General features: G+C 45.3%; 1 protein-coding gene across 1 annotated transcript in view; it reads left to right on the forward strand.

Moving 5' to 3' along the window:
* The window catches only part of GPR139 (G protein-coupled receptor 139), a 45,893-nt gene that overhangs the window by 6,672 nt on the left and 27,046 nt on the right, over positions 1–12,175 (forward strand). The gene's annotated exons all lie outside the window — the stretch shown is intronic.

Raw genomic sequence — 12,175 nt, forward strand, 5'->3', positions numbered from 1 at the left:
AGACATGGCCCTATGGACAGGACATGAGCATAGACCAATGATGTAGCTGTGCTGGAGGCTGCCTGGGCTGGCTTTGGTCTGGGGTCCAGTACAGCACTTTTGTAGTTTTCACTCCTGCTTAGTTTTTGTAACAATCATGTTAGTTTTGTTTTGTGAGGTTGAGTGTAAAATATATTGCTTCGGAACTGGTCGTGGATTTAAATCCTGTATCTTAACCGTGTTTGCTATGTGATCGCAGGTATAACACTTCACCTCTCTGAGCCCTGGTTTTCCCATCCGCAAGAAAGTGGGCAGTTGAGTTTAGCAGTTAAGCAGTGGTCTCTGAAGTCAAACTCACTGCCTTTGAATCCTGCTCCCCTGACTATGAATCTGTGACCTTGGGCACATTTTTCACCCTCTCTGAGCCTCAGTTTCTTTGGCTGTGAGATGGAATAACAATACTTCTCTCATTGGGCTGTTTTGGGGATTAAATGAAATTATAAAATGCTTAGCACTATTCTTGGCACATGTTCACTCTCACATAAAGTAAGAGTTCAGTAAATGCTATTAACCTTCTGTGCCCTGGATTGGTTGCTGTGGCGATTAGAAATAAAATATGAAAAGGCTTCTCACAGTGCCTTCCACATTGTAGGAGCTCGGTGAATAGTAACTTGCATTGTTTTATTGTCTAACATGTCCACGTGCTCAAGCCTGGTAAATGCCCTGTAGCCACACATCACTCTGTACATAGGTCTTTTCCATGAATCCACGATTTCACTCCAAGTGGAAATGAAATAACATGCCCTGACAAACTAGAAGAGAATGATCCAATGGATTAAGCAATCAATTCCATCATAAGCCTAGGGAATTTGTCCCCCTAAAAGAGTTGCCTGTGATTCAGTGAAACGCCCAGAAATAATATCAGTGCAGAACATGAAATGGCCTTCAGCTACAGCTGGCAGAGACTGACAAGCACCACCAGCAAGGTTGTCCTGGATACTGCAGTCAGAATCATGAACAGAAAGGGTCCTGCCTCTGAACCTCCATGTGGATCTGAAACGTATTGGCAAATGGTGATAGCCAGTGCCAGCCCCGCAGAGGGCACCATGAAATGATAGTGGCCAGGTGTCTTGAATTCAAATATTTAAACGGAGCAATCAGATAATGCAAATGAACAAAGTAGTCTAGTTTTTAAGAAATGCTTCACTTACCCAAAGAATCATGCTTCTCTGCTGTTTTTCTGAGAGCTTGTGGCTCTCCTCATCTCTTATTTTCTCTCAGTTATAGAAACAGATGTACAAAACAAACCAAAAAACCCCAAACTATTCCTCTTAATAATTGCTAACACACTTATAGTGCTTACTATGTACTAAGCATTCTTCAAAACACTTCAAATGCATTAACTTATTTAACTTTTTTTTGAGACAGTCTCACTGTGTCGCCCATACTGGAGTGTGGAGTGCAGTGGCACGATTTCAGCTCACTGCAAGCTCCATCTCTCAGGTTCAAGCGATTCCCGTCTCAGCCTCCCAAGCAGCCGGAATTACAGCCGTGCGCAACCATGCCCGGCTTATTCTTTGCGTTTTTAGTAGAGATGGGGTTTCACCATTTTGGCCAGGCTGATCTCAAACTCCTGGCCTCAAGTGATCCGCCCACCCCGGCTTCCCACAGTGCTGGGATTACAGGTGTGAGCCTCTGCGCCTGGCCTCATTTAACTTATAATGATTCTTTGACGATTCTTTGAGGCATATATACATTACACCCGTTTTTCAGGTGAGAACTTTGAGACACTTCCCCAAGGTCACACAGGGAAGAAATGACAGGGCAGTATTCAGTACTGCTTCTCAGCTTTCATATCAGAAAGCAGCAGCAAATGCTCCTCAATGATAACCAACATTCAGACCAGGTGGAGAGAGGTGGGAGTGACCACAACAGGAAAGCTAGGGACTGAGGGAGCTAGAAAGTGCCACTGCCACTCCGCTTTCCAGCCAGTGGTTCGGTGTTGCCAAGTTGTTCAAAAAATCTAGAAATCTAGATTTTCATATGAAATGTCCGTTGTTTCACATGTTGGCAACTAATTCAAAAATTTCAAAAACACTATGTGAGCCAATACTTTGTGAGCCAAACCAAACATATCTGCAGACTTGATATGGCCCACCACGCTGCCAATTCATAAACTCAGGGGTTGGAAAAGCTGCAAGAAGCACCAAAAAACACCAATGGAGTTACAGGGGTGGAGGAAAAAAAAAAAGAAGAATCTAGAGGGAAGACTGAGGAAAAACCGGGAGGGAGACACAGAGAAATATGTGGCTAAAGTGGAAAAGCATGCCAACCCATGAAACCAGGGATTTGGGATAACCTGGAATAAAGAACTCCAAAAAATACCACAAATTGCATGCTAACAACACCTTGAAACACAAATCCACCATTTTGCGGGGGAACAGGAAGTGTCCTTACAACCTACCAGCATGGTGGATCAGGATGTGGGCTCCGTGGTCCCCAGACCTGCGTTCAAATTCCACCCTCATCGTTTCCTATTAATGGGGCTCTGGCAAGTGGCTTCACCCTTTCTGAGCCTCAGTGTTCCTATCTGCAGTTCCTTTCTCACAGGATTCATGGTGTGGCTGAAAAGAGAAAATTCAGGGTTGCAAGGGGCACAATGTCTGGTACTAGCCATTACTATGTGCTAAGAATTCTTCAAAACACTTCAAATGCATTAACTTATTTAACTTTTTTTGTTGTTCTTTGAGACAGAGTCCCAGTGTGTCGCCTAGGCTGGAGTGTGGAGTGCAGTGGTGCCATTTCAGTTCACTGCAAGCTCCACCTCCCAGGTTCAAGTGATTCTCCTGCCTCAGCCTCCCAAGTAGCTGGAATTACAGTCACCATCCCCAGCTAATTTTTTGTGTTTTTGGTAGAGACAGGGTTTCACCATGTTGGCCAGGCTGGTCTTGAACTCCCGGTCTCAAGTGATCCACCCACCTCGGCTTCCCAGAGTACTGGGATTACAGGTGTGAGCAGTAATGGCTGCCGTGTTTTCTATGAGCCCAAACATCCCCATTTTATGAAATGAGGAATCTGCAGAGCTAGGAGTGTGATATGGTTGAAGTTTGTGTCCCCACCCAAATCTCATCTTGAATTGTAATCTCCAGGTGTTTAGGGAGAGACCTGAGGGAAAATTATTAGATTAAAGGGTGGTTTCCCCCATGCTTTTCTCATGATAGAAAGTGAGTTATCATAAGATCCGACGGTTTTGTAACACAGTTTTCCCTGCTCTTGCTAGCTCTCTCTTTCCTGCCGCCATGTGAAGTAGGTCTTTGCTTCCCCTTCGCCTTCCACCATGATTGTAAGTTTCCTGAGGCCTCCCCAGCCATGTGGAACTGTGAGTCAATTAAATCTCTTTCCTTTATAAATTACCTAGTCTCAGCTATGTCTTTGTAGCAGTGTGAGAATGGACTAATACACAATAGCAGAGTCTTAACCAGAACTTACTTTTCCCAAGTCTCAGTTCACTTTTCACGAAATCACACTGCTAGCAGTCTCTTAGGAGGAAGCAAAAGAATAGGAGTAAAGGAAAAAGAGGCTGGGAGATTTGAGAGCTCAGAATGATTGTCTAGATATTTTTGGTTTGTTTTGTTGGTATATAGGATTATTTTAGGTGGTACAAGTCTGTAGCATTGAATCTCTTTTCAGCTGTCTTAATCCTTCTGATTCCATGAAAGGGAAAGTTTCAGCTTGGTGCTAGTGTATGTTTAACACCTTTTTTTTTTTTTTTTTTTTTGAGACGGAGTCTCACGCTGTTGCCCAGGCTGGAGTGCAGTGGCGCGATCTCGGCTCACTGCAAGCTCCGCCTCCCGGGTTCCCGCCATTCTCCTGCCTCAGCCTCCTGAGTAGCTGGGACTACAGGCGCCCGCCACCGCACCCGGCTAATTTTTTGTACTTTTAGTAGAGACGGGGTTTCACTGTGGTCTCGATCTCCTGACCTTGTGATCCGCCCGCCTCGGCCTCCCAAAGTGCTGAGATTACAGGCTTGAGCCACCGCGCCCGGCCAACACCTTTTTAAATATGTGCTAAATCTCCCTCTTTTTCTTTTTTTTCAGACAGGGGCTCACTCTGTTGCCCAGGCTGGAGTGCAGTGGCTCACTCATAGCTCACTGCAGCCTTGAACTCCTGGGCTCAAGTGATCCTCCCATCTCAGCCTCCTGAGTAGCTAGGACTACAGGCACATTCCACTGCACTCAGTTTAAATCTCTCTTTTGAATAGACACAGAGAAAGCCTTGGGCTCAGGCCTTGGCAGGCAGCAGCACCTAGCTGGAGTTTAATGTGACTCTTGTATTGTCATTGTATTTCTGTTTAAGGCTACCTCCTGTTTACAACGGGGAAAGGAGGCTGATTTTTGATCTGGGGTGGTTATATACATGTACCATCCAATAGAATAACCACTAGCTGCATGTAGCTAGTGAGCATTTGACATTTCACTAGTGCAACTGTGGAACTGAATTTTTTATTTTTTATTTCATTTCATTTCAATTAATTTACAACTAAAATCGCATACTCAATTCAGTTAGCAGAAAATGACTGTTTACTTGGAACAATTTGAGTATGTGAATCTACTCTTTCAATCATACATTTTATGACATCTAAATAGAAGTCAGAGACTTCCAATGAAAATTTATCATCCATAGAGATATGTGCTGGAAGCGTGAAATGCACATTAGATTTTTAAGATTTGGCATGAAAAAAAGTGAAATATCTCATCGATAATTTACATAAATTACATTTTGGATGTACATAGTTAAATAAAATATATTGTTAAAATTACCTTCTGCTTCTTTTTACTTTATTAATGTGGCTACTAGGAAAATTTTAATTGCATATGTGACTCATATTTATATTGGGCAGCAAAATTATATAAAGTGTAAATTTAAGGGAAAAAAGGCAAATCACTTTCAAACAAAATGCTAAATAAAATGATAGTACTGGTGACACAAGAACGCAGTAAAAATCACAAAGTTGATGGGTGTCTTCGTCTGTTTGGGCTGCTGTAACAAAGTACCATAGACTAGGGTGCTTATATACCACAGAAATTTACATCTCGCAGTTCTGAAAGCTCAAAGTCTGAGATCAGGGTGCCACAGCAGTCAGGCTCTGGGAAAGGCCCTCTTCCAGGTTGCAGATTCCTGACTTCTTGTTGTATCCTCTTACGGGGGAAAGAGAGGAAGAGAGCCCTCTGGAGTCCCTTTTATAAAGGCACTAATTCCATTCATAAAGGCTCCATCTCAGGACCTAATCAATTCCCAAAAGCCCCATTCCTAATCGCATCACATTGGGGGTTAGGACTTCAAAATACAAGTTCAGTGGGGAACACATTCAATCCCTTGCAGTAGGACAATCACTAAAGTCTGGGGAACACTGTTCTAATATAATGTCCTTTTTAAAAAGTATATTTAATTTAGAGATGGGGGGGTTCTCACTATGTTGCCCAGGCTGGTCTCGAACTCCTGGCCTTAAGTAATCCTCCTGCCTTAGTCTCCCAAAGCTCTGGGATTATAGGCACAAGACCCTGCACCTGGCCTACAATGCCCTTGATGGAAAAACTGAGGCTGAGAGGGAAAGGAAGTTCCCCAGGGATGCATACATAGCTAATTAGCAGCAGAGCTGGGCCTTGACCCCAAATCTCTGGGATTCCAAATCCAGTGTGCTTTGGCCATTGCAGCAGCATGAATAACCCTCCTGCCTCCACCTCTACCAAGGGAAATATAAAGATGGTAGGGTCAGGCATGTGAGGAGGTGACTACCTTAGATCCTAGTACAATTCAAAGGGAGGGAATTTTACTGTATGAGTGACCCAAGACCATTGCTTTTCTGTTAAGTGGAAGCAGAATGGCTCGTGCTTTCCTTAAGTGATGGTCATGACCTGCTGGACTGCATTGAGAGGAAGCTAGGAATTTTAACCTCGAATGTGTGTTTTCATTTTGCCCCATGGCAAAGAGGGATGCGAAGATAAACCAGAGAGCACAATCAGACAATGCACCTGCATTCATTGATTCATTTATCCAGCCATCCATTCATGCATAGATACATCCGCCCACACATCCATCCATTCATACATTCATACATACATACATCCGCCCACACATCCGTCCATCTATCCACCCATCGATCCATCTATCCATCCATGCATCTATCCATCCATATGTCCATGCATCTATCCATCCATCTGTCCACACATCCATCCATCCATCCATCCATCCACACATCCATTCATCCATCCATCCATCCACATGTCCATCCATCCATTCTAGGCCTGGTATTGCTGGATACCAGGCACCATGTGAGGTACATGGTGAGCCAAAAAAGATCCATTTTTTGCCCTTGTAGCATTTACGCACAACACACACACACACACACACCCGGGAAAGACCGGCATGATCAGAAACCCAAATAAATATAGAAGTGCAACAGAGAAAATGTCATGAAAGAGAGCTACTTGGTGCTATGAGAGCTTATCACTGAAGAACTTGACCCAAACAAGAGAACTCAAGGAAAACTCCCCTCAAGAAGAAGTGATCAAAATCTGAAGGACACAGAAGGGAAGAGTGGAATGGAGGGAGCAAAGGGAGCAGGCTGTGCCATGACCCTGAGGCAGGAGGGGACTGGTACACACATATCAGGACAGCAAGAAGGCCAGAGTGTCTGGAGTGACCAAAAAAGGAGAAGGGGGATGCATGGTGTCAGATGCAAGCAGAGTGAAACAGGAGGTCAGCACCTTACAGAAGCAGGTAAATTGACCCTGAGTTAGGACAACACATTCTACAGAGTATGAACTGACATGTCCACTGTGACTTCTTTTCTTTCCCTGTTTGTTTGGCAACCACGGATACAGCTGGGGGAATTGCTTTTCAGCCACAGACATTTCTTATTTTCAGCTAAGTGCAAAGCAAGCGATCAGCCTCATCATTTCAGCGGTGGGACTCTATCAGACTCACAGACACACACACAAGCATGCACACCCAGACACACAGATGCAGACCCACACAGACACACATGCAGACACACACCACATGCAGAGACACACACACATATAGACACACAGAAGCACACATCAGCATGCACACATAGAGATGCACACACAGAGACATACGTGCAGATACACATCACACACAGAGATGCGCAAACATATAGACACACAGATGCACACATACACCACACACACACACACACACACACACACACACACACACACACACACACACACCCTGCAGCCAAAGGTGTAGAATGGCCATGGTTCTATTCTAGCTGCAGCTTTTAACTTTTAGCATTCCAGCCTCACCACAGTTCAGCTCCACAGAGCTGCTGACAAGATCCATCATCTGCCTCCTGAGAGGAAGCAATGTCTTCCCTGGAATGCGGTGGAAGGGGCAGTGGTTGGAGAGAGAGCACAAGACGGGTGGTGTCATAAGGAGGGGTCGGGGTGGGCATCCCTTAAAGGAATCAGGGACCCACACTCCTGGCCCTCACAGACTGCGGTTCTGCCTTGTGTCCTCCGTCCACACCCACAACCCGTCCAGAACACCCCTTCTTCCTGGCAGAGGACGTCATGGAGACAACAATGGTTTAGGGATAGGACACACCTGGGCTTGAGTTCAGTGCTGCAACTTGATTAGCTGCAAGACTGTGAGCAGGTCATTTCCCTTTCTTCCAGTCTCAGTTTCCTCATCTGGGAATGAGGGTGATAAGATCAACTGTGTTCACTTAGCTCATATGCATGAGCCCGTCACGTGCCAAGCACTCTTCTAGGCAGTGGGAGAAAAGCAAAGGAAAATACGAAGAAGTCTCTGCGTAAGCAGGGAGACAAGCAGCAGGCAGGGAAGTCAATGCACACACAAAACCATTTCAGATACTGACATGTGCCATGGAGATCATACGGAGAAAGGTGATAGGGAGCTATCAAGAAAGGGTGTTCCAAAGTGGTGATGTTCGAGCAGAGACCTGTATAATGAGGTGGAATCAGCCAGGGGAGGCGTAAGGGGAAGGAAATACCAGGCAGAGGGAACAGCCAGGGTAACCCAGAGGTGAGAATGAGCTGGCACAAAAGACCAGTGGGGCTAGAGTACAGTGAAAAAGTGGGAGAAGGGGCAGGAGATGACAGGGAAGAGAGAGGCACAGGCTGGTCTAGGTGGGTGATGGTGGGGAATTGAGATTTGACTTCTTACATGCTGCAAGAAGGCACAGGAGCCCTTTGAAGGGTTGATGTGATCTAATTTGGGTTTTCCAAAAGTCTCTCTGGCTGCTATGAAAAGAGTAAATGGGTAGAGGTGAGAGGGGCTTAGCAAGGAGAGGGAGGTGGCCGTGGCAGTAGGAAGGCTCTAACGGGTGCTGGGCAGAGAGAGGAGCATCACCAGGGTGCCCAGCACAGGGCCTGGCACCCAATAGGAGTGCAGCTCAGAGGTCATGTTCACATCCACCCTCTCTCATTCTCCTCCCACCCCAGCCACCATCACTTTCAGTCTCCACACAAAATACAGACAGCCCAGAGAAATGAGCAGGATAATGATGTCCTCAGACACCAAGGACGTCTGTGCCCGGCTCTCGAGGGCTGTGGGAAGCGCCCGCGGCTCAGTGGAGAGCAATCCTCCCGGTCGTGGCAGTGGGCGAATCCTGCTAATGACCCAGCTGTCAGCTGTAAGAATCCTGAACAGAGAGAAAACAAGGTCCTGGGCTGGGCTGCTGTCCGACAGAGGCGAGCAAGAAGCAAAAGGTCACCTTCAGCACTGTCATTTGACAAATAAAAGGGATTGAGTTCTGGCCAATGTGACAGAGGGATATTGTCCCTGGGACTGCATTCAGTGCTCATAACATAGTGTCCAGCAGGGAAAAGGGAATCATGACCCCAAGACCAAGGTGGAGGTTCCAAGGACATCTTGAAAACGGCAGACATAGCTCGTGGAAGAGGGAAGAAAGAGGTGGTTGCTTCTTGGATCTTCTCAAAATAGACCTTGAGGCCAGAGAAGGATGGCTCCGCCTCTCCCTATTCCCTCCCACAACGCAAAGATTTTTCTTACACCTAATCTGTTTCTCTCACGTCTGTTCCCTGCCTTGCCCCTGTAGGAATTTGAGTTAACTATGTTCATGCCTTCCTCAGATTTGACTATGTATATGATACACACACACACACACACAAACACACACACGCTCCACATCCATTTACAACATCACATTATTTGCCTTATCTCCTCTCCAGCCATTCTAAATGCCTTTCCTGCAAGAAAGAAGGGCTGTACCACCTGCATCTGAGTTCCGTTTGGACTTTCTTGCTGGGTATAAATTCTCTTAACCGCTACATACCTGTAAAATAAGGATGAGTGCCCATCTTATTGAAGGGAATATGTAATATAATATACATAGAGTGCTTGGCACACAGTAGGCATTTAACCAATAGAAGAGTACCTTTTATAAAAACTGACAAGAATTTCCTAGTGGATCCTCACCTGGACTCTTTAGGCTGCATTATCAAGGACCAGGTTTCATTTCATGAGGCCCTACTTTGTGCCAGGGACTACAGGGGATAATGATGCAGGGAAAGACAGAGATGCACATGAAATGGCCTTTGTCCTAAAACAAGTCACGCTCTAGTTAGGTAGAAGGGAAAATTGATCATCATAATAAAATGAGACTAGTTCTACAATGGGGTGAGGATGGTGAGGGATGAGGGCATTTAAATTCCTGTGGGGACTGGGGGAAGGGCTTATCTCTGCATAGGAACATTGAAAAGATGCTGAATTAGACTGTGTACCCTTGACAGTAGGCATGGAGTCTAAGTCAACCCTTGGCTCCAGTGTCCTCTGGTGGGCCTTGGCACAGGGTAGGGGGCCTGGTAGATATTGGATGGATGGGTGGGTGGATTTATAGATGGATGGAGGGATGGATGGAGGGAGGGAGGGAGGGAGGGATGGAATAGATGGATAGATGACTACCTTCTTCATCCCATAAATGTAATCTTCATACTAGCCTCCAAGAATACTGAAGACAATGTCTTGATCATAACTATCTTCATCATCATCATCACCACCATTGCCATTTGAGTACTTACTCTGAGCCAAGCACTAGACCAAAATGTTGCTCCGTGTTGCCGTATTTAATCTTTACAGCAGTGCCGGTGAGACTGGTACTTCCATCATGCCCATTTGGCTCTGAGAAGTAAAGTGGCCTGCCCAAGGTAATTCAGCCAGTGAGCAGCAGAGCTGAGATGCAACCAGCCTGCATGTCACTGCTTACATTCTGTGCTTGCCATTGGGCCCACTGCAGACATTGGTATTCAGGGCACAGGACAAGAAAAATGCTGTGTCTACAGACCTCTCTGTCTTGGTTCGTCCTCCCAGCATGGACTTTGCAGCTGTTTTGAGGAACTGTGTCTTCCTTCCCGATTGAAGATTCTCCTGACATCATCCCCATTACCCTCTTCCCAAGCAGATGTTTTAATTACTTGAGATTATTTTTAAGCAAGGACAGGTAGGTGAATTTCCTCTACACCCCACACCTAACCTACAAAATGGAAATTGAGTTCCCTCTTCCTTAAAAAGAATATTGTGATAAAACAATCCCCCTGAAAACAATTTCTCCTCTTCCAGATCCTTCCTTCTAAGGTTTGCTTTCTCAACCTCAAGTGGGCTCAATTTCAGTCAAGTACTTAGAATTCCAAATCCAGTTCACGTAGTGAATGTTTATTGACCACCTATTATGTGCCAGACTCTATTCCTAATGCTTAAAATGAGTCATCAATTATAACCATTAATGTTAATAAAGTGCTGACCAATGTGCAAAGTGAATTAAAATTTACAAAGAGCTCATCCATTATGAAACTGAAAGCTCAGAAGAGTTAAGAGACTCTCCTAAGCTACTGCTAGTAGGCAGGACTGAAAACCAAAGCTACATTCTTGGATCTCACACCCAGAGCTCATCATTCCCATACAGACACAAAGCTATCGAAGGCGGGAATGACCTCCAAAAGGAAGTCACGCCTCTGAATTCTACTAGGACCTTCCATTGTTCATTCGTTTGTAAATTGTGTGATAGCTACTGGTGCCACAAAGGCAAATAAATCTGGGTTCCTACCCTCAGGAAGGGCAGAGTCTAGTTGGAGAGATGCAGAAGTAAATCACATTACTGTGAAGACTGATGTGTGATGTGCAAAAAGAAAGCCCAGTGTACCATGGAACAAAAATGGAAGTGCGTTAACCCCAGTCTTGGGTTGCGGAGCAGTGCTGGGGAAAGTGTGGGGTTGACAGCATGATGGCATAGCCTCAGATCGGTGGCCAAATACTGCATTCATGCCTTTCCACCACCACATCCCCTCATTTCACAGTATCCACGGCTGAAACATGGATAGTAAGATTGCTGACTTCTTAATGGTGGACACTAAACTAATAGTCATTTACCACAATTATAATTAACATTGAGTTCCTACTACATGTTAGATACTGTTTTAAACACATTACCCAAATTAACTAATTTAATCCTTCTAACCCTATGAAGTAGATGCTATTACCCCATTCTACAGATGAGAAAACTGAGGCACATGACAAATTGCTAAATGGCTCAAAGCCAAGCTTCAGACCTAGGCAGCCGGTGCTAGAGCCTGTGCTCCCATCTGCTGAACAGCGGCAAGAGGTGAGAATTTTAATAGTGTTTTTGGGAAGGAAGTTGTCTGGTTCTAAGCTCAGTCAAGTGAGTATTTTCATGAAACAGTCATCCCTGTCTTTGGAAATGGAGACGTGGGGTTGAGACACCCACTTCTGGTAGATAGAATGATAAAGGCTGTCCATGTTGGAGACAAAGGTACATCTTCACAAACCAGGTCGTTTTTTTTTTTCTGAGAGGAGGTTGAAATTGTTAATGAGGGTGGCATCTAATTCTCCCATCGGGTGGACTAGGTTCGAGCTCTGTTTTGTACATTGGAAAGAGCCAGAAATTGGCAGAACAGTTGTGTGGGAGGTCTTGTGAGACTCTGGACACATGTAGAGCCTTTTGGGGACCCAGGAGACAGAGTGCACAGCCCAGAGCTGGAAAGGAGGCAGTTCTCCCCACCTCTGCTCCAAGTGTAGCCCGCCTTGGTTATGGGCATGAATAATGTTGTAAATCTTCCTGTGTTAGTTTGCTAAGCATAATGGCCTTCAGCTCTATCCATGTCCCTGCAAA

The sequence above is a fragment of the Macaca thibetana genome, chromosome 20, assembly GCF_024542745.1.
Source record: "Macaca thibetana thibetana isolate TM-01 chromosome 20, ASM2454274v1, whole genome shotgun sequence".
NCBI classification, from domain to species: Eukaryota; Metazoa; Chordata; class Mammalia; order Primates; family Cercopithecidae; genus Macaca; species Macaca thibetana.